Raw genomic sequence first — 15,516 nt, 5'->3', positions numbered from 1 at the left:
TGTGGGAGACTGACAAATGAAGAACGCTGGCTGTTTGGAACTGAAAACAAGGATTCTTCTATGATGTGAAAGCATTAGAGGTCAAGTGACTTTCAGAGTGGGGGTGGCAGGGAGATGCCCTCAAATCTCAGGGTCCTGCCAAGAGGGTGACATTCCTGGGACCAGCTGGGCCCTTTCCCTCCTAGCAATCTTCATGCCACCCCCTCCCCCACTTCCCAAGGCTACTACCAGGCCTGTGGAAGAGGTGGAAGCCTTTGTAGTCCACATAAGAGGAGGGGGTGTCCCATCACAACCTCTGGCACCACTTTACTTATCTTTCTTCTCGGACATCTAGAAAATAGACTGTCAGAGCCATCCTCCGCTGAGAGCCTGATTTTCTGAGACTTTTTCACCCTGGGCTAGACAGAGAGAACTGGAAAAAGATGACAGGGCTTTGGTGTTGTGGTAATGGGGTGTTTGGGCTTGTTGGCATCCTGGCTCCCGAGGGACATCACTCCCTTTCCCAGTATCCTTCAGATGTACCACTGATATGTGGGGCCTTGTGTTTCCCTTGTAATTCTTTCAGGATGTAGTGATTGTTCTTTCTTGTTCTCTTCTTCCTCTCCCTCCTTCTGCCTTCCTTCCTTCCTTCTTCCTTCTTTCCTTCCTTCCTCTCTTTCAGTGTATTTTTCTCTCAGATTCTCCTTTGTTTTCCTCCTGAACATGCCACCAGGAAAAAGTCTTGATTGTCTTGAGGTCCTTGCACATTTCAGAACAACCCTGGGAAGATGTGTTTTTATGAAGCAACTCAGGCATTAAGCTGTCTGCAAGACCCTCCCTCCTTTGTGGTAGAACTTAAGTTCCCATAATCAGGATGGCTTTGGATCCTTTTCCCAGATCTCTCTGAAATTCCACAGCTCAATACTATATTTGGTCTATTTTGCTAGGAATGAACTGATATTATCAACTTGACTTTTAGGAGGTGGGGGTAACGATTCTGTAGGATAATGAGAGGAGGCTTTGAGAACATGCAAAATGTAGGAGAGGGGTAGAAAGAAAGAGAGCTCTGGGATTATTCTACCCTAGGTTCAAATCTCAAGCTTGTCACCTGTGTGACAAGAAGGTTACTCTAACTGTTCTGAACATCAGTTTCTGTATCTGAAAAATTGAGGCACTAAGCACTAACATCATGGAATTATTGAAGGCCAAAGCCTTGCCTTGAGAAGATCCTAATAAATGTGAACATTTCAATTTCCTTGCTGATACTAGAACAGTAGAACCTTCTAATTCTCTTGTAATCCTTTTTCCTATTGATTGGCCTACCACTTATTGAGGGCTTAATTTTTGCCAGCTAGTATTAGCATTTTGTTCAATTAATCTTCATTACCATCTCATGAGCTAGCTATGCTTTTAATTGGCCAGTGAAAAGCTGTGACTTTTAAGGGTTTCAATGATTTGCTTGAGGACATCCAACTGGTAGGCAGCTCAGCAGGAGAACTGGCTTTAGCTTCCCTTGGGCAGGCCTGTTTTAGAACTCTCATGTTGAACTGCCATACACACTGCCTCCCAGTAGCATGTATTTGGGGCAAACATTTTCTTTGGTACCCAAAAGCCAAAAAGGATGGCCAGACCTTTCATGGCCATAAGAATGAAAATAACTTCACTATCATCAACAGGAAGAGGTTAGTGTTTGGCTAAGACCTGCTGTTAAAGGAAACAAGGGCTCTTCCCTGGAAGCGATTGTTCTCAGCTTAAATACACTTTTTGCTGCTGGACCTGGGCTCAGTCATCATAGGTGGAAGGCATCCTTGTTAATGCTTGAACAGTGGCAGGACCAGGCCCCCGGAGTAATTAATGGCTCCATGTATTAAGGCCTTGAGGATGGCCTGTGAAAAGGGTAATATGGACATCTTGGAAATGACTATTTTTTGCAGATTCAATAATGGTTTGGAAACTAAAAGCTACTTTCCTTTTTTTTTGAACTGTAAGATCTAGTTATTTGTAAGAAAAATAAAAACATCTTCTTGGGGGGTAAATCCCTTTTCTAAACTTTCTCTGCTGGTGCATTTCTTATGCCAACACATGAGCTGATGAAACAAGAGGCGCCGGCCTCATAGATGCTGGTATGTTTCAGTGACATAGAAAATGCTAAAAGATCTGATTTCTGAACAACTACCTACGTGGGTAAAAGCAACAGCAATGATGCGTAGGCAGCAGTGCAATATGGTCCTTCAGTCAAGGACCAAGAAAGCCAAGCTGACTCCAGCTTCCCCACTGTGCTCTTTAGTCCCAGTTCTCTTCTCTAAATTTTCTTTCCTAGGCTCCCCAGAACCTCCATAGGAAGACAAAGATGAATTTGTATGTGGTATATGTATGAAGCATGTGTATATGTGTGGTGTGTGCATTTGTAAGTGGTTTGGGGTGTGCACATGTGTGCTGTGTGTTGTGTTGTGTGATATGTGTATTTGCACATGGTACGTTGGTACGTGGCTATGAGTGTGGTATGTATATGTATGTGGTATCTGTATATACGTGGTGTCTGTGTCATGTGGATTATGCTCATGTGATGTATTCATATGTAGTATGTGTGTGATGTTTGTGTATTTGTGTTTGTAACATATGAGCATGTGCTATGTGTGTGTGATATATAGGTGTGCACAGTGTGTATATACTTGTGATGTGTATGTATGCATATCTGCATGGGATATGTGCATATGTGTATGGTAAATTTGCATGTGGTGTATGCATGCTGTGTGAATGTGAGATGTGCATTTAAGTGGTAGGGAGGTATGTCTCTGTGTGTTCTGGACGTGCATGTGTATAGTTGTGATATGTGTGTGTGATTATGTTGGGGTGTGCATTTACATTTGAGGTGGTGAATATATATGTGGTGAATTTATGTAGTGTGTATGTATTTGGAGGTAGTGTTTGCAAGAATTGTATGTTCATATACATTGTGTCTACATAGATGTATGAAATACATGGTGTGTGTATGATGTATATTTGTGTACATTTGTATATGGCATGCGTGTGTGATGTGTATATGTAGCCTGTGTATGCAAGGTGGGTGCATGTGAGTGGGTGTGTGTGTGTATATATATATATATATATATATATATATATATATATATAATGTGTGTGGTGTTTGGGGGGTGTTTTCATGTGGTGTATATATGTGTGTGCTATCTATCGGTGTGTGTGTGATGTGTTTGTATGTAGTATGTGCGTTATGTGTACGTGTCTGTATGATGTGTGTGTGAGAGAGAGAGAGAGAGAGAGACAGGGGCGTGTGGTATAGCTAGGGGTGGCCATTTATCCTTTAGTAGCTCCAAATTCATTGAAGAGCTAGTCAAAATCATTATTGCAATGGGCTCTGTCTTGAAAGAAGCTAAATACAACAGTAACAGAAATAGCTGCTCCTTTTTCTTGGTTCTTCCCAAGTCATGATAGGTTGCAGACAGGAATGACTAACCAGTTCCTTCCAATAGGCCTCCTTCGCCCCCGATCCTCTGGGGAGCCGGCTTATGTTGCAAGGAAGTGGAAGAAGCAGAGGGCTGTGTGCAAGTGTTAAAAAAAAACCATACAATTATTCATTGATTTGTATATGTGTCTCATTGCAAGTCAGAGACATCATTCGATTTGCACTGGCCATTGCCCTTCTTGCAAGTGGACTATTACTTCAAGTTGCCTTTGTTTGGCTCAAACTGGGTCTTCCAAGTTGGATAGGGTCTTATTTCTCAATCTGAAAATAAACCTGCTCAGCGGCAAATGGCATGACAAAGACTCCCCCTTCCCACCACATAGCCTCTGAAGCCTCATCTTAGTGCCCAACATAAAAATCGTATCTTCTGGCAGTTAAAAACTCCACTTTCCATTTTTTAATATTGCTTTTTTTAATTAGACTTCTGAAAAATAAGCCTGCTCTGGACCCGAGGCAGGGAGACAGAATTGCTAAACAGTCGAGCCATGTGTCCCTACATGCACTCTATTCAAGAGTCGGCCTAAAATGCAGTTTTGAAACTGAAACAACAAATCTTTTCTCAGAATCCTCTGGCAGAAAGGCGAGGTAGCGCCAGTTAAGAAGTGCACCAAATCCTAATTACTCCCTTGGGAGCCAATCATTAGGCGAAAACCTGCATAATGTTCTATCTCCTGCACCATGCAGACGCTGACATATTTCTCATTTTGTTGTTTCCTGCCATTTGGAGATGTTGCTGTTTGTCACACGCCAAACAGAGGAGAGAAGAGCAAAGTGCATTTCAGTTGCTTGGGCAATTTTTACAAATAACCAATAGATGCAGCTGTTTTGAAAGGCTTCCTTCTCCTGCGTCGGTTTAAGGCCAGGCTGCCCGACTTTGGGGACTTTGGGGCTCGGAGCCTCACTAGCAGTGGTTGCTCAAAGGCACTGCGGGGGCCAACCAGGTGTTTGGGAGTTGCACAGACAGGGGTCAGGGCTTAAAACTACTCTCTAGAGTGCCCCCTATCTTCGGTAGAGCAGTTTCACTTCAATTGTTTCTATTAGTAGAGTGTTTCATAACACTTAATTCAAGAAAAAAAGGAGTGGATAAACCTACTGCACTATAACATTAAAAGGCATAGAGCCTCTGTGAGTAATGAATGACAGACAACCTCAGACACACGAAGGGCAGGTGGCCAACTCATAAAAAAATTCTTCACAGTCACCAAGCCAGCCTGTTCCAGTGTCAACAGCCATTGACCTACAGGAGAAATCTCTGATTCGAAATCTCTTGACTGCCTCGGTTCTTCCCTATCAGAAACATGATTAACCGACCATGAAGCTGGAAAGAAATGCAAGAGGTGGACAATGGCATGTTCTATAAGCCAGATTAAAAGGATGGATTTTATCTTCAAAGTCATGGAGTTCTGTAGATGCAGTTGCAGCACGTTTGAGTTTTACAGAGATCATTGTGGCTGATGGGTGGAAAATTGACTGAGAAGTGGGCAAGCCTGGAGACAGAGAGACAAATACGATGTTACTGACGTTTTCTTTTCTCCCTATTTGTAATAATAATAATAATAATAAAAAGAATGTATCCCTGTGATGGACAATAAGGGTAAGTAAGAACAGTGCCAACAGAGCACTTGTGAAATAAAGTCATCTACTTAGTCATTCAGGTATTTAATCTGCTAATTCTATTTGATTTACTCAACAAATATTTGAATGCCTACCATATGTCTGGCATTGTTCTAGGTACTGGGGACAAAAACCATTGACTTTGTTGAGCTTATATTCTAGAATGGAGGAGACAGACCATAAACAAGTTGTAAATACCGCATGTAAGATGACAATAAAGACTAAAAAGAAAAATAAAACAGAGGTGGCATGCAGAGTAGCTGAGGAGGTTGGATTTTTTTCTAAAGGTACGATGGCCATTGAAGGCCTAAGGAGGTGAAATTTCAGGAAGGACCCAATAGACGTGAGGTGGGGGAGTTAACTGTGTGGTTACCCAGGGAACATCTCAGGCAGTGGGAACAGCAGAATCAGAATCTCCAAGGGAGCATCAGAAGTGGAATGCTCAAGAGAGAGCAAAGAGGCCAATAAGGCTGGAGGGGTAAGGACTAGAAGATGAGCTCAGAAAGGTTGATGATGAGGCTCAGAGCGGTGCAAACATTTGGGCTTTACCCTGAGTGAGGTGGGAGTTATTGGAGGATGTTGAGAGGCTCTAACTTATGGTTTCACGTGGTCTTTCTGGCCACTGTGGCAAGAATAGACCTTTGGGAGCAAGAGTCAGGCAGAGAAATCGGTGAGGAGGAAGGTACCATAATAGAGCTGAGAAATGATGGTGTCTTGGACCAGAGAAAATGAGAAATGGGGATGCCTGGGTGGCTCAGTGGTTGAGCGTCTGCCTTTGGATCAGGACATGGTCCTGGGGTCCTGGGATCAAGTCCCAAATCAAGCTCCCTGAAGGGAGCCTGCTTCCCTCTGCCTGTGTTTCTGCCTCTCTCTGTGTATCTTTCATGAATAAGGAAAGAAGAAAGAAAGAAAGAAAGAAAGAAAGAAAGAAAGAAAGAAAGAAAGAAAGAAAGAAAGAAAGAAAGAAAGAAAGAAATGAGAAATGGAAGGAGGATTCAGGATGTACATTAAAGGTAATGCTGACAGGATACAGTAAAGGGTTGGATTTAGGTATGAGAGGAGAGAAGTCAGAAATGGAAGACTAGCATTGCCTCTAGTCTTCCATGGAAGACAGAAGGTGGGTCTGGTTTGGTGGTGGGGAGATTAGAAATCTGGTTTGGGACATACTAAGTTTGAAATGTCTTTAAGACAAGAGGGGGTTTTGAAACTGGGATATATTTGAGTTTAACAGAAAGATCTGAGCTAGAGTTCTCTTTGGGAAAGCTTAGAGTATAGGTAATATATAAAGCCACATACTGGTTATGGTCACTAAGGGAGAGGATATAGCTAGAAAAGAAGGGAAAACGGACCTGAATAATGACCAGGTGCAATCAACACCCAATTTCTTTGATATCTCCCAGAAGCCCTTTATCAGGAGCTCCGTTAAACTATTTCCTGAAATTTTTCATGGTCCTGCACCTAATTTGTGTTCCAGTGCAACAGTTTTCTTTTCTACTGACTCAAAATATAAATTAATATGATTTTGCTGCATATCGGGTTTAGACAGAATTCATAGGTAACTTAGGAACCTACTTCACACTTTTCAAAAATGTTTCTATGGGAACATATATTCTGAACTTCAAATAAGTATCTTTCAAATTACTTTTGGAACATTATCCAGTTTCGCTGGAAACTGTAGCCTTAGAGCAGAAAAGAACAGTTTTATCATCCTTTATAGCTTTCCACTTGATCAAATATTCTTCATATTTATAATGTAACCAAAATATTTATCTTTTTGAATTTTAATGTTATTAGTATTTTCTTTGTCAGGTATTTTTTAAAAATAATTTTCCTTTCCCTTGGCTCTTGTCTAACCTCACATCTACCCCACTGATATATATTAAGTACTTTCTAACTTTACTGATAAAATAGTTTTGATTTTAATTGATGCCTACTAATTTTTATGTTATGAAAATATATCCACTCTCTCCTATTACATGCCTTGTTTACTTCAAATTAATACCAGACCAGACTTGATCAGGGCAGTCTTAGGGTGATGACTGTTTCATCTTCTGTCATGGGTTCCAGATTATTCATGATTGTGAGGAGTAGGAAAAAGGATGAGTAGTCATTGAGGTAATAAGAATTGAAGGAAGCAGTAACATAATCTGTTTCACATTCTTTGTTCAATTTTTTTGGAACTGCTCAAAGACACCCCATCATTTCCTCTGGCTGAGACTTTTTACACAAAGACTCAATTGCATTGTTCCCTATTCTCTGCAGGCAAACCATTTCTTTAAAAAACCCTTCATTGTGCATTTCTGATTGTCATTGCGACATTTTGCATGGAATGGCCAATCTAATCAAAAGGTTCTCTCAGATTAGTTTTTTTTTTTTTCTTGTTAATTAGAAGCATGTTTTATCCTCATGCTATTAGGCATAATCTCTTTGGAAAACATTGAGTTTCAGTATTTGCAAGGCACATCTTCAAGTCACATCCTTTCCGTTACACCATTTACTGAGTTAATCTTTGGAGAGGGTGAAATGTCATCAATTTCACCAGAGGATTTCTCAATCTCTTTCATTTGTTTCAGCCAACAGTTTTCCTCCTGACTGGGGTAAATGATCACCAGGTCCTGCAGTAAAATTTGTTGGCTCTATGAACTGGAAAGCTTTGATTTCTATTTGCATTTCTTGTCCACATTTCCTTTGTCATTATTCTTTTGTATTTTCTGAGTTGGAAAATATTGCATGAAGGTACTATTCTTTTGCAATAGAAAGAACATATAACAAGGCATCTGGAGATCTGGAATGTAGCCCCATAAATCAATGGACAAATAGCCTCTTCATGTTTCAGTTTAAGTGGGGTTTGCAATACTTCTTGTACTCTCATTATGGTATAGATTATGTGAAGCAATTCAGTTTCACGCTTGGAGGAGTCTTAAGGGGCACTTTGCTAAAATCTCTGTAGTAGAATCCCCTATAAAATATCTTTCATTAGCAGTTACCTGGTTTTGCTTGAAAATCTTCAGAAATGAAAAATTCCTATTCAGTTAATAAAAAGCAATAATTGTTAATTACTCATTATTTCGAGGGGGGAAAAACTCAATCCAAAATTGTTCCTCATAATACACTTTGAAATTCTTTGAGAAGTCAACCACCTGTGTAGCCCAATATTATTTTCATTGACTAAAGGTCAACACAGATGGTGGGAATGTGAGGAAGATTCAAGTGCTTCTTTTCCCGTAGAAAGGTTCATTCTTCACCATTTCTGCAGCCAGGACTTGTCAGCTCCCCCCCCCCCCCCGCCCCGCCCAATTATTTGGCAAATGTAAGTTTCTGAGCCTGTGACATCATGTGGAAATAGAGGCTCCCCTTGTAAAGGCAGAAATTGACAGGTGAGTAAGGAAAATTACTGGTGAAATTTTTTAAAAAGAGAAAGGAGAAAGGAGGGAGAAAGGATAACAAATAAAGAGATGAAAAAGAAAAAGATAAGAGAAAGATGAGCAAAGAAAAAGAAAGAGGGGTGCCTGGGTGGCTCATTTGGTTAAGCATCTGGAGCACATGGAGATGCAGTTTTCTGTTTGATCCTCTAGTTTGAGTGATCACACCTTTCTGCTCAGTTCTGCAAAAAAGCTCTCTTTCCAGGTTACCAAAACTTGGTATTCATGAATGCTCACCTCCTCTTTTTTGGATAACATGGAGCTGAGGAATTATATGTATACTCTTCTTAGTCTACTACTTTAAAGATATTAACCTTCCATATGTGTGTAGCATGAAAGGTGGCTACAATGAAACTAGTCACATTTTATGTGATGAAAATGAGAAGACATTTATTTGAAAATCTAATACATAAGTTCTGGGAAACTCTGTACATTTTTGACGGTTCCTTTGTTCACCAGAATTACTAAATTCTACAATCATTCTGTCATGAAAAGAATTGGTTATATTTTGACAGAGTGCTGATGAACACGTTGCTGGCCCCAGTCATTTCTGTTATTGACACTACTCTTTTCTGTGAAACTTTGTGGGTGGAAGGGCTATTACATTTCCTGTAGCTCACTTTCCTGGGCAAGTTTCAGGTAGAGGAGTTACTTTTTCTTGGGCAGAATCATTTAGTTATGTCTTATGGTACCTAGGGCTATATCCTTCCATCCATCATCTGCATTTACTTCTCTCTCATTTCTTTTTGTAAAAGACTGATTTCTTGGAATCTCTACACTTATTTAGATCTGACTTTTCCATATTTTATCTACAAGAATTTTATTTATGAGGAAATTGAACTCCAATAAAAATATTTTTAAAAAAGAATTTTATTTACAAGGATAGTTTGCTACTTCTCTCTTCTATTAAAATGGTCACTATATAGTTCAAACTTCTTTGAGAAAACATGGTTCTTTTTGATTAGTAAAGAAAAAACCAATCCTACATAGAAGATTAATTTGAAAAAATATTTAATGGGAATATCTATTTTAGTTTATCTTATTAGGTCTCTAAGATAGGATACATCTTAGTGCTTACCTAGCCGATTCTTAATGCTTATCTAGCCATTGGATTGGATTGTGTGTTCTAAGACTTCAAGAAGAAATGAAGAAATTAGAGTTTATGTAACCATTGTAAGAGGTACTAGGAATCTATAAAAGTAATTATAATTGATGCTTTTTATAATCTTCTGAGGTACACTTATTCCTTTTAGGAATTTGGTCAGAGTCATGGTCCAATCAAATACAGAGTTACGAATTGACTTCATTTCCACTGGATTCCAAAGCCTATGACCTCTTGTCTCTCCTATTTTGTCTCTTGTGATTTACTCCTGTGTCCCTTTTCTTTGCAGATATCATACCTTTACTCAAATCCTTGTCTCTAGGGAGAAGATCAAATCATTCTTCTTTTATAAAACATTAGAAATGAGATCCGGGTGAATTAGAAAATTGAATATGGTTTTAGTAATTAATTGAGGTTTTATTACATCTAGCTAATAAATAAGAAGAAAAAAAACAGGTAATAGATATTAGAATGTATTGGAAAGAACAACAAGCAAACAGTGTTAGAAGCCCAGTTCACTGGTGCAGCCACTCTGGAAAACTGTGTGGAGGTTCCTCAAAGGGTTAAAAATAGACCTGCCCTACGACCCAGCAATTGCACTGCTGGGGATTTACCCCAAAGATACTGATGCAGTGAAACGTATCATCTCTCATTTACTTCTCTCTCATCGGAACACCTGCACCCCGATGTTTCTAGCAGCAATGTCCCCAATAGCCAAACTGTGGAAGGAGCCTCGGTGTCCATCGAAAGATGATGGATAAAGAAGATGTGGTCTATGTATACAATGGAATATTCCTCAGCCATTAGAAACGACAAATACCCACCATTTGCTTCGACGTGGATGGACCTGGAGGGTATTATGCTGAGTGAAATAAGTCAGTCGGAGAAGGACAAACATTATATGGTCTCATTCATTTGGGGAATATAAATAATAGTGAAAGGGAATAGAGGGGAAGGGAGAAGAAATGGGTAGGAAATATCAGAAAGGGAGACAGAACATGAGAGACTCCTAACTCTGGGAAACGAACTAGGTGGTGGAAGGGGAGGAGGGGGGGATGGGGGTGACTGGGTGGCGGGCAATTAGAGGGGCACTTGACAGGATGAGCACTGGGTGTTATTCTGTATGTTGGCAAATTGAACACCAATAAAAAATAAATTTATTATTAAAAAAAAAAAGAAGCCCAGTTCACTGTGTGACAGAAGGGAAAATTAAACAATCTCTCTGAAGCATATCTTCTTTACAAAAAAATTAACATCTGAGGTACATTTTGACATGAAGATTAAATATTTTATTTATATATATATATATATATATATATATATACATATGTGCAGATATGGCTGGGTCAGTAAATTATTCCTTTCCTTCTCCTTTGAGCCTTGCTTTCCTTATCTCAAAATGGACACAAATGAACTAAGTATTCTCTGAATCCCTTGCCAGATCCAATATTTCCTGGAATGGCACCATAAACATCCCCTACAAGGGAAATAATCTGGGGGGTAGAAATCACTGAAAGTTTTGGGCAAGTATACAGTTTGTGTTAGCTTAAAATAATGCTAATTCTAATTAATGTATTCATTCATTAGTTTAATACATATTTATTGACTGTATTTTATGTGCCGGACAGGTAAGACACAAAGATGGACAAGATAATGTTTTGTATGCTTAAGGAACTTACAGGTTTCATGGGGTAGTGGTGTGAGAATTGTTAGTTATGAAATAATATGGTAAGACTATGGGGGGAAAAGTGAGTACGAGATACTGTGGAACACAGAAAAGTAATTAACATGGTCTTAGAGGGAAGATTTTACAACAGAGGTGACATTGAAGCTGGGATTTGAAAAATGAAAGATTTTCACTGATGGATCCAAGGCATAAAGAGCTTTCCTGGAAGAAATACCACACCGAAGGTAGAGAGGCAAGAGACAACATGACGTGTGGAGAAAGGCAAGAAGGATGCAGTGATCGAAGTGTTGAGTGCACTGTAGATGAAAAATGAAACCTGGTGTTTCACGCTCTGCTGAAACTGGAATCCTCATCCTGTAAGTAATAAGGAACCATAAGAGTAATGAAGAAACATTGTTTTATTCAAGACAATGTTCTTATTAGATCTGTGTTTTATAGAAAGATGAAATTGTCAGTAGAAGATGAAATGATAGGAGAGGCTAAATAGCTAGTTTATTATTGGTTACTATGAATGAGAGACATAGAAGATTGAATTAAGGCAGAAACAATCGAGGTAGAGATGAAGAGCTGGATTCAAGAGATATTTAGAGGGTGGACTTTTTGAATATAGGCAGTGGAAGAGAGGGAGGGGGCGTCACTTGACTACCAGATTTCTAATTTGAGCAACAGGAATGCATGGTGGGTAGGGAAATGAAAATAAGGAATCCAAGTGGGTAGAGCTGAGGAAAGATAGATGTGAAGTTAGCCTTGGATATATTGAGTTCAGGGTGTTGACCTGATATCTAGGTAGAAATGCCCAGAAGTCAGTAGGTTTTTTTTTGTTGTTTGTTTGTTTTTTTATTGCTTGATTGCCATTCCAAGCTGTCTATTCATCTTCTCCCATCAGACCTCCTCTATATCATTACAAACAACAGCAAATGGTTTCTAGGAACTTAATTATGCCTTTTGGTCCTTGGTGGGCATAAATAGGAGGACCCCTAGAGGGTCATTTATTTTCAGACCTCTTCTCCAGAATGAGGATTAGCAGGGGCTAACACACCTACGAAGGGGGCCACGCTCAGAAGGCTTGGCAACATCAGGGTCAGAGGCTTATGCAATTTTGTTCTAGGTATCCACAGAGCTGTAAGGAAGACATCTATGTAGTAGTTTTAAAGCATGTACACAGATTATTTGAAACTTTCCCTGTGTAACTGTGAAGTCTAATCTCTTCCCCTTGAATATAGGCTAGCTTTCGAGACTCGCCTGTAGCAAATAGAAAGTAGCAAAAGTGAAGCTGTGCGTTTTCCAAGGCTAGATCATAAGCGGTGATACAGCTCCTACCAGGCTCTCTCTATCTCTCATGACGTTTGCCTTGGGACTCACAAGTTAATGTGTAAGTAACCCTGAAACTGCCATACTAGAGAGACCGTGTAAAGAGTGCACACAGACATACAGAAGCTAAGATTCTGAACACCAATTCTGACACGCGAGTTATTTTTCCCTCCATACCATTTAGCAATTCTGTGACATCAGCTGGGTGTCCCCCAATTCAACTCAGTCCTGACACTACGGAGAGACAGCTTTGGATACCACAGGTTAAGGGTTCAGTACTACAAAACTAGCCCCCTGCCCTCCGCCCTGCACGCCCCAGGTGCCAACCACAAGTCCAGGTTCTTACCTGTGCTTCTCACCAACTGGCTATAGATTTGAGGGTCCAATGACCACCTCTTTGGGTTTGGTTAATTTGCTGGAGCAGCTCACAGAACTCAAACATTTTGCCCACTAGATTGCTGGTTTATTACAAAAGGATATAACTCAGGAACAGTCAGATGGAAAAAGACACATAGAGCAAGGTATGCGAGAGGGTGTGTGGAGCTTCCGTGCCCCCTCCAAGTGCACCACTCTTCCCAAATCTCCCTGTGTACCCCAACCTGGAAGCTTTCCAAATCCTATCCTTTGGGTTTTTATGGAAGCTTCATTATATAGGCATGATTGATTAAATCCTTGGCCATTTGTGATTGAACTCAATCTCCAGCCCTTTCCCCTCCCCAGATGTCTGGGGGGGACTGAAACTTGCCAACCCTTTAATCACAGTTGGTTCCCCTGGCAACCAGCTCCCATCCTTCGGCACCTCTCTAAAGTCACCTCATTAGCATAACAAAAGACACCTCGAGATCGCTCTCATCACAGGAAATTCTAAGGGTTTTAGGTGCTCTGTGCCAGGAAAGAACTGGATAAGAATCAAATATATATTTCTTATTATAAATCACAATATCACAGAAGCTCAATTGTGCCAGCTCTGAGTTTTCCAGCATCAACCATCAGATATGTGAGAAAGACTGCAGATGACTCCAGCCCTTAACCTTCGAATTTTCCCAGCCGATGCTGTGTGGAAAATAGAGCAGTTCTTGCTGAGTTCTGCCCAAATGGCAGTTTCATGGGCAAAATACATTTTGTTATTATTTTAAAGTGCTAATTTCGGGGTGATTATATTACATTTGGTAATTGAACACTACAAAGCCATGATCCGTCATAATCTAACTTAAGTATCCTACTTATTTGATACAGGGTCAACATTTATTCATTTGCTCTCAAACTTTCAAAATAGTCCAAGATCTTAATCCATGCCGACTCACTGAAATCTCATATTCTCTTCTATTCTGCAACGCCAGCTTAACTCCTGGCTGCCCTTCATTCTTACATTTGCTTATCTACACTGGCCTTTCCTCATCCTTTGGCCACTTAAAGTGTTTTTAGATATTAGGTATGCTTACTTATAAAGGATCTAGTCCATATATTATTGAACATAATAAAATTATACCCACAATCTGTGCCAAACAGCACTTACATTCTGTTCCCAGAACAGAACAGACCTTTTAAAGTCGAAGTTAGATGGAATGTTATTAAGAAAATTATAAGGAAGAGAAAATATATTTATAAATCTGTTGGTCAAAGGTCAGCCGTGTTTTCTTAGCAACTGTCAGGTATGTCATATAGCATTGTTAACTATAATCACCATGCTGTACATGAGACCCCCAGAACTTATTTATCTTATAACTCAAAGTTTATACCTTTGACCAACATTTTCCCATTTCGTTCCCCCTAACTCCTAGCAGCCACCAATCTGCTTTGTTTCTATGAGTTCAGCTCTTTAGATCCTACGTGTAAGTGATATCATACAGTATTTCTTTTTCTGACTTATTTCACTTAGCATAATGTCCTCAAAGTCTGACCTTGTCCCAAACGGCAGGATTTACTTTTTTGTTGTTGTTGTTGCTTAAGTACAGTTGCCATATAATACTATATTAGTTCCAGGTGTACAACACTGTGACTCAATAATTATACACATTAGGAAATGCTTACCACGATAAGTAACCATCTGTCATCTTACAAATTATTACAATAGTATTGACTATAATTTCCTATGCTGTATTTTTTTTATTCTCGTGGCTTATTTTATAACTGGAATTTTGTACTTCTTAATCTCTTTAACCTATTTCACCGATCCCCTCTACTCTTGACTCCTCTGACAACCACCAGTTTGTTCTGTTTATGACCCTGGTCTATTTTTATTTTCTTGTTGTTGGTTGTCCATTTGTTTTGGTTTTTTGGATTTTATGTGTAAGTGAAGTCATATGGTATTTGCCTTTCTCTGATTTATTTCGCTTAGCATAATACCCTCTAGGTCCATCCATGTCACCATGAATGACAAAGTTTCTTCCTTTTTTATGGCTCGGTAATATTCTATTTTATATACACACATACATAGTATATATATACATATATATGCACATGTATTATGCATATATATATGACCTCTTCTTTATCTATTCATCTATCAATGGACACTTAGGTTGTTTTTATATCTTGGCTATTATAAGGGGTTGTCATGGGCTAAATTTCACACCCCTTACCTCAAATTCATATCTTAAAATCTTAACCCTCAGTACTTCAGAAAGTGACTATATTTGGAGACAGGTCTTTAAGGAGGTAATTAAGGTTAAATGAAACCCTTAGGGTGGGCCTTAATCCAGTTGGACTGGTGTCTTATGAAATGGGGAAATGTGGACATAGATACACATAGAGGAAGAGCAGGTGAAGACACAGTAAAGAGGCCTTCAGAAGCCCCCAACCCCGCTGACACCTGTTAGCCGCCAGAACTGTGAGGGAATAAACTGCTATAGTTTAAGCCCCCCAGTCCTTGGTACTTTTTTTTTTTTTATAGCAGTCCTAGAAAACTCACACGGGAGGA

The 15,516-nt window shown here is 39.6% G+C and overlaps 1 protein-coding gene across 2 annotated transcripts in view; it reads left to right on the top strand.

Annotated features, from left to right (window-relative positions):
- The window catches only part of LOC144282280 (uncharacterized), a 159,240-nt gene that overhangs the window by 127,864 nt on the left and 15,860 nt on the right, over window positions 1-15,516 (top strand). The window lies entirely within an intron of this gene.

This window comes from Canis aureus, chromosome 13, assembly GCF_053574225.1.
Source record: "Canis aureus isolate CA01 chromosome 13, VMU_Caureus_v.1.0, whole genome shotgun sequence".
Classification (NCBI taxonomy): Eukaryota; Metazoa; Chordata; class Mammalia; order Carnivora; family Canidae; genus Canis; species Canis aureus.
This window is presented reverse-complemented; position numbering and strand designations above follow the sequence as displayed.